Here is a 12943-nt window from a genome sequence, read left to right on the forward strand (position 1 = left end):
AGAGTGCTGTCCTTCTTCACAAAAAATAGCTAGACAACCCCATGGTGAAGAACTAGGACGGATGAATCCTTTCTCCAACAATTCTTCTATCTATTTCTTCATCTCAACTAGTTCCTTTGGAGCCATGTGGTAGGGACGCCACGAAATAGGAGTAGTACCAGGTTCTAACTCAATGGAAAACTCCACATCCCTATCCGGTGGTAACCTAGGTAGATCCTTATGAAAGACATCCAGAAACTCACAAACCACATGAATAGAAGCAAGATCAGGAGAAGCTTTAGTATGAGCAACGACTGGCAAGGTGGGGACTGAAGGCATAAGGAGAGACATTCTATCCTCAGAAGAAGGAAGCTTCAACTCAACAATTCTCTGCTTAAGGTTCAGGACTACCCCATAATTTCTCAACCAGTTCATTCCTAGAATTGTATCTGTACCTTGCCTAGGCAATAACATGAACTAAAGACGATAAGAGTGAGTTGCTAGCAGTAGTCTCACTATGTCTGTCCAAGTGTTAACGCACAACTGCGCACCCGGAGCTCTGATTGTATAGGCAATAGGAATAGCCATGGTAGATATATTGTGCCTTTGTGCAAACTCCATACTCACGAATGAATATGATGCACTAGAATCAAATAATACATATGGTGGGTGGGAATCAATGGTGAACATACCAGTCATCACGGCCTCTCCCTATGGAATCTCCTCAGCCTCAATAAAGTTAACCTGTCCCGAGTGTCGACGAAATATGGTCGGCAGTCTACCTAGGGGTATGCCCAAGGTAGTAGATTGTCGGCAGACAGATGCGCAAGCCACAAACAAGACAGTGATGCAAGACAGACATGAGGTTTTATCCAGGTTCGGCCACCGCAAAGGCGCAATACCTATATCCTGCGTCTGATTGTATTGATGTATGTTAATGAGAGATGTTTTTTAGAGGGGTCCCATGCCCGCCTTATATAGTCCGGGGGCAGGGTTACAGATCTGAAAACTAATCCTAGCCAGTTACAATTGCCATAGGTGGCCGAATAAGGATTCCTATTCTAACCGACCAGGATCTTGCTTGATCTCCAAATCTACCTTGATTCCTTGTGCGGGATTCCGAACAGGTTAGCCGGGCCACGCGTCGTCTTCTAGTGGACCAGACCCCCTGATCCAGGTCGGCCCAAGCCCAGCCGTAAGGGTATAGGGGTTAATACCCCCACAGCTAGTCTTAGAGCACCATGTATTATGCTGTGACACGCCGTTCAATCTCCTTCGACTAATGCGATCCATCTTCATGTCATCTCCAACCAATTGAAACATTGACCAACCAAATGTGCCCGTATTCTGGTTAGAATAGAGAGCAGTAGACTATGATTATAGCCAAAGATTCCGGTTGTCCAAAGAATGCATGGTGCTCATAAAGAAAAAAGAAAAAGATTTCTTTCCTTATCAAGTGTGCCCACTTGTATTTCTGAAAAGAAATGTAAGTGACCCTTGGACAATAGTAATTCTGACAATCAGTCAAAGCGTAGGGGTCGATAAGATAAACATATTCACCGCAAGGTGAAGTGTGCCCACTTAGTCCCCAAGCCTGGTAGTAGGTGACATAGGCACGTGGTGCTAGGGTCTAAAAAGAATTTCCACTGAAGTTAAGAATCCAATCATCGTACAAGCAATACGAGATGCACCGGTAGGTGCATCGTACCGATGTAGTCCCCGAGCTTGCTGGAAGGCGAAGTATAAGCCTTGTAGCAAGGTCCAAATAAATGCCTCTCGACTATATGCAAGTACAAATCACATGTAGCCGAAGAGAGCGGTCTCTGAGCAGTGGCTGGAACAATCCCCGAACACGGTAGTGGTCGAAGCAGTCCCCGAGAGCAGTAGTGGTCTGGGCAGTCCCCGAGCACGGTAGTGGTCTAGGCAGTCCCTGAGCATGATAGTGGTTTGGGCAGTCCCCGAGCATGGTAGTGGTCTGGGCAGTCCCCGAGCACGATAGTGGTCTGGGCAGTCCCCGAGTATGGTAGTGGTCTAGGCAGTACCCGAGCACGAGACGTGCGGCGAAGAACCAAATGCCACTTGTACTATTATTTGGTGTATTTATTTATCTTCTGACTCTATCCAGTCCAATCTGACACATCTAGTCAAAAAAGTAGATGGGTATAACACGTCATACTGCCTTCTTGTCCTTTCAATCAAACAGTCACTTGACACCTGTAAGGAGGTGCATCAGTGTGGGCCCTCTCACACTGGTAATGAAGAGGCGCGTACACTAATAACGAAGAGGCGCATATATTGACATAGATCTCAAGGTTGTGAAAACAACCGTCTACGGCTCGTGCGCACATCTCCCAAGAATCTCGGGTAGACAAAACGGCGGAACTCTTGGTTAAATGTAGTATAGAATTGGTAAGTTACTTTTTACCGAACCCCATTACTATTCGCCGCCACAACCTTTTTCTTCCTCTTGCCAACCCTAATACCTCCAAAATCATCACCAATCACTCCTCCACCGTATCCGCTTTCATCAGCAAGGCCGGATTCATGGCGAAAAGTGACGCCCAGAAGAAAGCCAGAGTCATGGCGAAGGAGTGGTGGAAGTCGAGAAGCAATGAGCAGACAATCGAAGACCTCATCATCATGGGAGTACTTCACAACAAGGAACTCACAAGATGGCGCACACTAGAGGGCGAGGGGTACCCCGATCCACAACCAGGTGAGATTGTGGTTTTCAAAGATTTCTTCAAGCGGGGTTTTGGGGTTCTAGTGCACCCTTTCCTTCAGGGGCTCTGTCTATATTACGAGATTGGGATTTGCAACCTACATCCCAACTCGATTCTTCTTATCTCCACCTTCATTCATCTTTGCAAAGCATATGGCGGCTTCTAGCCCCATTTTGACTTCTTTCGCCATCTTTTCTGTCTACAGAAGAAAGGAAGCAGCGGCTCGAAGATAGCCGGAGGTGTGTACCTCAACCTTCATGATGGGATGAAGGCCCAGTACCTACACTGCCCTTGGAACATGTCGCTTGACAACTGGTACAAGAAGTGGTTTTACATCCGTGAAGAGCCGAACACAATCACACTGTGCGACGTAGGGTTCATTCCGGAGAAGGAAACCAGCTGGTCGGAGAAGCCCGAGCACCTAGAACAGATCCCAGAACTACTTGGGATGATCCCATGGAAGAAACTGGACGGTCCGAGCGTGGTCGGGAACTTCATCAGCCGAAGGATCTAGCCCTATCAGAGGAGGGTACATCCCGGCTACGAGTACCAAGGTAGCACAGATCCAATGAGGATGAGGTAGGAGGCTCTTGACAAGATCGAAGTCAGAGCCAGAATTAGAGAGCTATTCAACTTAGCTGATCCAAATTATGTTAGATTGAGCGCCATCGAGCACGCTTTCAAGCTCGCCCGACCTCCCCCAAAGGTAACTCATCTTGCCTTGTACCCGTAGTCTCATATTGCAGTAGAAACTTACTGTGTGATCGCCTATTTGTTTCCTAGGTTAATGGTCAGGATAGAGCGATAGTTTTTGTGTCACCACCCCCTGGTGTAGATTGGCCGCAAGTTGCTGACCCGACCACCCAGACCAGCATCGGGGGCAAGGACGTGGACTGGGCCGTGCTCAGAGTTGGAGAGGAGGCAGTGGCCAGTGCTGTTGGTAAGTAGCCGGTGACTAGCAAGCATCATCAGGCGATCCTAACTTTGTTAGACGACGACACAGAGGATGCAAACATCTTTCGACTCATCCCTCGAAAGAGGAGAAGGCAACTAGAGTCGATGGAGCAAGGTGGCTCCTTCGTGCCGGTGGGACTCACATCACATACCACTGTAGTGCCAAGGACAAGCGGCGAAGGGGTCGAGCACCAAGCCCCAGCGTCAGTGCTGGTCTTAGAGGGAGACTAGGTGTCACCCGCAGAGCACGTGGAGCAAACATGGCTGAAGAGATGCGCCTTTGCCACATCATTCCGTGCTTCCAACATGTAAGTATTTGTAACCTTGGTGTAAGCTTACAATTTATATTGATTACGGTTGCCTTCTGAACTTATCTCGGACATATTAGGTCTGCATCCACTGAAAATCCAGACCAACTAGCAGGGAGCGGCATGGCTCCGCCGTCATTGTCAGAGAAAACTGCCCAGCAGTCGGCCGTGGAGGAACCCATAGTAAAAAGTCCACCGAAGCCTCAGTAGACAAGCGGCCAGACAATAGTCCCCGAGCAGGTGGTCGAGGGGAGAGCCGAGCCAAGCACAAGTGCTCCAAGCACCAACCCTACAGAGGGTGACACCTCAGCACCAGGGATAATGGGTCAGACCGAGGAGCAGCAGCCGGAGTCAAGAGCACAAAACACGCTTGTCGATGCTGCAGCCCATGGGAAGGCCATAGTTATCGTAGAAGCTACCAACCTCGGACCTACACTGGTACCTGAAAAAGAGGCCAAAGAGAACGAAGTAGAAGAGGTCCTGGGCTGTCCATAAGATAGGCGACAACATGTATATGTGTCGCGCTGGCGAAACGACCAATGGGTTGTTCATGAGGAAATCCCAGGGGTCGAAGAGACCAAGAAGGTTGAACGAGAGGCGAAACGACTGGTGACGGAGGTCCAGGTATGTTTTGCTTCATCACCTAATCTTGCTGTGTAGTCAAACTTTCTTACTTAGTTTTTTGCACATAGGACTTAATGAAGACCACAAGGTACCATAAGAAATGCTTCGACCAGATCGAGGGAATCACTGCAAGCAACAAAGAGCTGGCAGCGGAAGTGGAACATTTACGTCACCAACTTGAAGTCGCTAGCCGTGAGAGGATGGAACAAGAGTCCCAGAACCAGAACCTGGTCATACTGCTCAGTAACAAAGAGCAGGAAAGAACAAGTAAGTAGTCACTTTATCATATCGAGTGCATGACAAGTGTTGTTGCGTTGTTGGTAGTAATAGTTGTAGTGCAGGCTTAGAAGCTGAAGTGGTCCGTCTCCAAGAGGAGAACAATCGTGCGGTCGCAGAGTGTGATCGCCTGAAGGAGGACAATAGAAAACTGGCGCACGACCAGTTGTAGCTCCGGGACCACACGACCAAGATGAAAGAGGAACTAAAAGTAAGGTTTCCAAGCCGCTTTGCTCACTTTTGGTGCCCGCTTTATCTTGTCGTGATATGATGGTTTAATTGCTTGTGCGGTTTGTAGTTTTAAAAGTCAATACCAAGAAGCATCTGGAAGCCATGATGAAAGATCATGATGGCTGGAAGGCACGGTGCCAAGAGATCACCAAGGATCGGAACACATGGAAAGACCGGTGCCAGGAGGTGGCAACTGGCATTTTGCCAGTCCTCAACCTTATCGACCCAGCGCTTATAGAGGAAGTGCCAAGGACGCCGCAGCTCGGTCTGGTCGATAGGTGCCGAAAGGCATGGGGATGGTTCCAAGAGTTCATGAAGGAGGCGGGTGAGTACACAGGCGCACATGTGCTAAGCATGGTGCGTGCTCACTACCCCTTGATCGATCTCAAGCGCTTGGAGGCTGGATACCCGAAGGAGGTAGATCTAGACAAGGCTGAGGAGCTTCGGATGACCTAGCTAGACTTGTCTTCAAAGATAATTGGTGACATTAACCTGTGTGGAGGCGGGATAGCACCTGTACAGGGTATGCCATCAACAAGTCAGCTAGAAACGCCATCAGTTTTAAGCCAACCGGCGAAGCCTGCGGTCTCGACCAGCCAAGCATCGGTGGGGCCATCCTCTTCAGCTCGACCAGTACAAGAGTCCCCGAGACTCGAGCAAGATGTCAGGAGCAGCGAGTAGCAGGTGCCGCGTGCCCCAACCAGCCAACAGGATAGGCTAGAGCTATAGAAGAAGATGTAGTTGTGTTATTGTAAACTTGTACCTTTTTAGGCAAGCTTGTAATAACGTAATTGTATATCATCATAAGCTTGTTTATTTTGTATAAAGTGTATTTAAGCTTAGAACTTGTGTTGGTGTAACTAAGTGAGAACATGTTAGCGTTCTGTTTAGTTGTACCAGTTTAGTCGATACGTCATCCTAAAAGGTTTGTATGGCCCTAGTTTGCTATGTGGTCAGAGTGTGAGGTGCGTAGCCTGTGCACATGTAGACATAGACAAGTAAAACCAGAGGAGACCTGCCGATCACCCGTAGCGTAGAGAGCAGATCCCATGCACGCGTTGGGAAGAACCGGAGACAGGGCCTACTCTGAAAACCCGAGAAGGAATGGTGGTCGGTTTTGATTGGTTGAGTTAGGATAACAATAGACTTCAAAGTGACACATTAGAGTGATTGGAGAAATCATAACAGCTTTATTGAATTAAATCGAAAGTACAAGGGGAGTACATATCTTAGTAGTTAAGCATAGGAACACCTAAGCTTGTCAATGTGTCATGAATTGGGTACGTCTGTACCATCCAGATGAGCTAACCAGTAAGACATTGGTCTTGTAACTTCCTTGATCATGAAGGGCCCTTCCCATGGAGTTGTGAGTTTGTGAACACCAGCCTGATTCGTCTTCCACTTTAGGACTAGGTCCCCAACCATGAAGGACCGCTCCTTAACATTCTTGTTGTAGTACCTGCGCAAAATAGCAAGGTATTTGGCTGTACGTACGCAAGAATCGAGCCGCTTCTCTTTTGTACTATTCACTTCTAGCTCCCGCACTTCATTGGCCCTGTCTTCATCGAAGTTCTCTACCTATGTTGATCTGAAGGCTATATCTGCTAGGAGCACTGCCTCAGCACCGTAAACCATAAAGTATGGTGATACGCCGGTATTGCGACTGGGCTGGGTTCTAAGGCCCCAGACCATGGCTGGTAACTCTTTGAGCCATCTTTCGGGAGCTTTGTCGTTTTCTCTGTACATCCTCTTCTTAAGTGCGTCTAAAATCATACCATTTGCCCGCTCAACCTGTCCATTAGCTCTAGGGTGCGCCACCGAGACATATTTTACTACTATGCTCCTTTCATCGTAGAAGTCCCAAAAAGCGTTCCCAGTGAACTGAGTACCTAGATCAGTGATGATGCTGTTGGGTATGCCAAAGCGATGGATGACCTAGTCGATGAATGTGACGGCTTTTTCTGAAGATGCATGTACCAGAGGCATGTACTCTATCCACTTAGAAAATTTGTCGATCAGCACGAAGACACATGTAAATTTCCTAGGAGCCGGCTTGAAGGGCCCGATTATATCTAGTCCCTAGCATGCGAAAGGCCAAGAGGCTGGTATTGTCTAAATCTCATGTGCTGGTACGTGGATTCTCTTGGCGAAGAACTGACAACCCTCACAATGGCGAACTAGCTTCTCTGCATCGGCTACAGCTGACGGCCAATAAAACCTTGCTCGGAAAGCCTTGCCAACCAGCGTTCTTGAGGCTACGTGATTGCCACAGGAGCCAGAGTGGATTTGGTCCAGGAGATGTTCGCCATCCTCCTAGGTTATACACTTCATCAAGATTTCCTCCTTTGCATTCTTGCGCCATAACTTGCCATCGACGAGCAGATACTGCTTACTGTGACGCATCAGGCGCTCGTTTCTGTCCGATTAGTGTAACCACTGCCATCTATTAGGTACTTGATGAAAGGTACTCTCTAGTCAGGCTCATTAGTGGTCGGAGGTGGCTCGGTGGTGCTTGACGCCAGAACGGTAGCCACCAATAGCTGGTCTGGAGGCTTGTCGACCGTGGGATCTTCATCTTCGATGGAAGGCGTGAGCAGGTCTTGAACGAATACACCATGTGGGACTTTGGCTCGGGATGATCCTAACTTTGATAGCGCATCTGCTGCTTGATTTTTGTCCCAGATCACGTGTGTGTACTCGATGCCGTAGAACTTGCCTTCTAGCTTCCTGATCAATTTGCAGTATGCATCCATCTTTTTGCTGGTCGTGTCCCAGTCCTTGTTGAGCTGGTTGATGACCAGAGCTAAGTCTTCGTAGACGTAGAGACGTTTGACACCAAGCTCGACCATAATGCGCAAACCATGTAGGCATGCTTCATACTCGGCGGCGTTATTAGATGCTGGGAAATAAATCCTGAGGACGTACCAGAGCTGCTCCTTGGATGGTGACACAAAAAGGATTCCTGCTCCTGCACCGTCGATGTTGAGGGAGCCGTCAAAGTACATCTTCCAATACTCATCGGGCCCTTGAGAGGCAGCTGTGCTTAAGTCTGTCCACTCGACGATGAAATCGACGAGTACCTAAGACTTGATTGTAGTACGGCTTGCAAATTCTAAAGAGAAAGGGCATAGCTCCATTGCCCATTTGATGATGCATCCATTCGCATCCTTGTTACGAATGATGTCTCCCAGAGGGTACTCAATCATGACCACCACATGATATCCATCGAAGTAATGTTTCAACTTTCAGGATGTTATCAGTATGGCGTAGATCAGTTTCTGAATCTGTGAGTACCTGGTCTTGGATTCATTGAGTACCTCACTGATGAAATAAATTGGTCGTTGTACCTTAAAGGCGTGGCTAGGCTCGTTGCGCTCGACCACCACGACAGTGGAGACCACCCGATTAGTTGCCGCAATGTAAAGTAGGAGAGTTTCATCTTCTCTAGGAGCAGTGAGGACCGGAGGTGATGTAAGGTATTGTTTCAGCTGCGTGAAGGCAGCGTCTGCTTCCTCCAACTACTTAAACTTCTTGGATGCTTTGAGCAGCTTGAAAAATGGTAGTCATTTTTCTCCTAATCTTGACATGAAACGGCTGAGAGCAGCCATGCATCCAGTAAGCTTTTGGACATCCTTCACCTTTTTGGGCGGCTTCATATCTAAGACAGCTTTGACTTTCTCTGGGTTAGGGCGTATGCCATCGTAACTGACGACGTTGCCAAGTAGTATACCAGAAGGAACACCAAAGATGCACTTCTTTAGGTTTAATTTCCATTGGAATGTATTAAGGGCTGCAAAGGTGCGTTCTAGGTTGTCAACAAGGGTATGTGCTTCCTTGGTTTTGACAACTATATCATCAACATAAGCCTTGATGAGGTCGTCTTTTATCTCGTCTTTGAGGCAGGTCTATATAGCACATTGGCAGGTAGCCCCGACATTCTTGAGCCCGAATGACATGGTCATGTAGCAGTAGGTGCCGAAAAGCATGATAAAAGATGTCTTGATATGGCCATCCTTTTTGAGAGCGATCTGGTGATAACCAGAGTAGCAATCGAGAAAGGAAAGCAACTCGCAACCGGCGGTTGAATCTACGACCTTGTCTATGCGAGGTAAGCCGAAGGGGTCCTTAGGGTAGCGTTTGTTGAGATCAGTGTAATCAACGCACATTCTCCATTCATTATTCTTTTTGCGTACAAGAACCGGGTTGGCTAACCACTCCGGATGATACACTTCTTTGATGAATCTAGCTGCCAAGAGCCATGTAACTTCTACCATAATTGCCTCCTTCTTGTCGTGAGCGAACCATTGTAGCTTCTGCTTGATAGGTTTGGCCTTGCCGTTGACATTCAAGGAGTGCTCGATCAAGTTCCGAGGTACACCAGGCATGTCAGCAGGTTTCCATGCAAACACATCCACATTGCTCCTCAAGAACCTGACAAGCGCGTCTTCCTATTTGGGATCTAGATTGGCCCTGATAAGGGCCATTTTGCTGGGATCACTGTCGACCAGCTGGATCACCTTGTGCTCCTTGGACTTGATGTTCTTGCGTGGAGCCTCGAGCTTTGGGATCTCCAAGTGGTCGGCTGAGGTCTTTTTGGCGTCGAGCATGGTCTCAGCCATGCGAATAGAGAGGTCATGAGCCTCTGCTATTTTGAAGCTATCGTCCTCGCAGGTATAAGCTACGTATACATTGCCTCTAAGAGTTAGAACTCCTTTCTCAGTAGGCATCTTGAGCACCAAATACCTATAGTGAGGTATGGCCAATAACTTGGTGAGCAATGGTCGACCAAGGATAGCATGGTAGGTGCCATCGAAGTCAGCGACCACAAAGTTGATGTAGTCGGTGCAAAAGTGGTCTAAGGTACCAAATTGCATAGGTAGCGTGATCTGCCCGAGAGGAGTAGAGCTCTATCTGGGGAGAACACCCTAGAACTGTGCCTTGTATGGCTTGAGGTCAGCCGGAGTTATCTTTAGAGCTGGCAAACTGTTCTTGAAAAGTATATCAATGGAGCTACCGCCATCAATCAGCACTTTGTCGAACTGGACACTATTGATACAAGGATCAAGGACTAGAGGAAAATGTCCTGGCTTAGGTATTGCGTCCCATTGGTCCTTTCTGCAGAAGGAGATCTCACGGTTAGACCAAGGAGGGATCCATGAATCAGCGATGAGGTTGTTGGTGTTGGCCACATTCAAGCAGGCGCGGGCGAACAGCTTGCGCTCTCATTTGGTCTCGATGGACACTTTGCCTCCAATGATGGCATGGACACGATCGGTTGGCTTAACGTACTTGTGACAGGGATCTGCATCTTCATCATCGTCATCCTCGTTGCGCTGTTCCCCTGCGTCGTTAGGCTTGTCGGACGTATCTAGAGCCTATTGACGCGTGTAGATAGTCTTGAGAATGCGGCAATTCTCTATGGTATGGTTTGACTTGGGGTGGAGCTGGCAGGGTCCTTTCAATGCTTTGGCATAGTCTTCTTCATAGTTGCGACGTCTGCCACCTTTCTTAACGGTGTTGACCTCGCCATCGTCTTCTCGAGCACGCTTGCCCCTGTAATCGTCATGGCGATTACGCCGCTGATTACGCTGGTCGCGGTGGTCGCGGGGGTCATTGCGCTGGTTGCGACGATTAAAATTGTCGTTCCGACCACGGTTGTCGTGATAGTCGTCGCGGTGTGGGGGGTGGTCGGAGCGTGGAACCCTTGCTGCTTCTTCTATGATTATCTTTTTAGCATTGTCGGCATCCGCATATTTCTTGGCGGTGGCCAGGAGCGCTGTGACTGATTTAGGTCTCTTGCAGAGGAGCTTGTCCCGTAGGGCATCGTGGAAGCGGAGACCGGTGATGAAAGCCTCGATTGCCTCTTTGTCGGAGATTGACAGGACCTTGATGTGCATCTCCGAGAAATGTCGAACATACTCATGTAGTGGCTCATCTCTCCGGTCTCGAATCCACTGCAGATCATATTTGTTTCCTAGTTGCTCGCAAGTAGCAATGAAGTTGTCGATGAAAGCTTGCTTGAGCTCCTGCCAGGAATCAAAGTAGTTCGCCGGCAAGCTAACCAGCCATTGGTGACCTACATGACCGACAGCGACTGGGAAGTAGTTAGACATGATGTGCTCGTCAGCCATGGCTGATCTGCACATGGTTTCATAGAGCATGACCCATAATTCGGGGTTCTCCTTGCCGTCATACTTCTGAAGTTTTTCGAACTTGAAGTTCTTGGGCCATATGACTTGGCAAAGGTGCGGAGTAAACTACTTCAAACCCGGAGGGCCATGGGCAGTATCATATTCCATACGGCAATAGCTTTCGTGGGATGCACGATCGTTGGCTCTTTGGTTGATGCGATCGCACAGATCGCGTTCTTCGAGGTAATGGCGGAGATCGTTATTGCCATCTCGGCGATCTCGGTTGCCACCCTGATTAACCCTGCGACTGCAGTTATTGCGGTGATTATTGTGGTTGTCTCGGCGGTTGTCATCCCGGAAGTCACGATGGTTGTCATCCCAACGGCGGTTGTCGTCCCGACCACCATCATGGCCACCATTTCTGCCTTGACGGTTGTCTAACGGGTCATTATTGCGTGAACCACGTTGGTTGGGTGGCTGTGAGCGACTTGAGTATTGGCGGCTGTGGCTTGATTCAACTGAGATAGATGGAGCCCAGGCTTGATTTACAATTTTTGTGGTCTGGGCCATAGCAGCCGTCGGGTAAGCTTGTATATCATCACAAACTGCCTGAGTTTCCGGGGTATTGGGTAGTCGTTGCATTGTCGCCATAGCAATGGCTATGTTGGCGCTTGGAGTCCTGAAGACCTGCTTGTCCCTCACCCTATCAAAGGCATTATTAAGATCATGTGGCTGGACCCTTATGCGTTGGGCCTCCTCTTTTGCCTCGGCTTCGATTTGTCGGCAATTAAACCGATCAATATTGCATGCTTTGCATGCCAGCCTTTCTTGTTTCATCTCACTGACTGCCGGTGGTTCGTCATTACTGACAACATTGATCAAGTCTCCTCACCTTAGTGGGAAGGACGAGAATCATGGGTATCCCAGGGCGTGGTCTAGGATATCTAGATCATATTCAACGCCTTCATCGTCATGATGCTGGAGCTCAGTACGAACGGAGGCATTAGATGCGATGCCGGACAAAGAGCTTGAGCCACCCTCTTGAACTGTGTGCACCGATCCTTCTTGATAATCCTCAATCTAGACCATGTTGACGAAGTTGCGTGGCTTTGGCCGAGGTCGATGTATAAAACACAGACCCGAGCAGCGTTGTATATTGTAGGCATAGTTGGAGGCAATGTTTCGCAGGCCATGGGGCTAGGCCTAGTAGTTCTCCGTCGAGGCTTCGTACTTGGAGAGCCAGAGACCCGTCGCAGAGGCTGGCCGACGACGAGCGGAGCGCCCTTCAGGAGTGGATGTGACCACGAGATTTGTACCGAGTCGTGCAGGACGACTGGCCCAAGCTAGTTGGGTAGATCTATTGTGGGTAGCGGTTACCTACTCATTAGGTTGACTTTGAATTGAACTTACCAGAGCTAGGGTTTCAGCAAGTTTGGTGTCGACCCGATCGATGGAGTCGAGTAGGTCGGTGTTGTCGATCTGCTTCCCTTTGTAGCGAGGAAGCGGACGATGGGTTGTCGGCGTGGCTGAAGGTGATGCGGACATGGTCAGAGCCAGATCCACCATGGTCGGAGCTAGATCCACCATGATCGGAGCTAGATCCACTGTGGTCGGAGCCATATCCACCGTGGTCGGAGCCGTAGCCGATGCAGGTGAAGCAGTGGTCGACACGGATTAAATCCGCGATTACTCCTTGATCATGGCAATGAAGTCATCG

Source organism: Miscanthus floridulus, chromosome 4 (assembly GCF_019320115.1).
Source record: "Miscanthus floridulus cultivar M001 chromosome 4, ASM1932011v1, whole genome shotgun sequence".
Lineage (NCBI taxonomy): Eukaryota > Viridiplantae > Streptophyta > Magnoliopsida > Poales > Poaceae > Miscanthus > Miscanthus floridulus.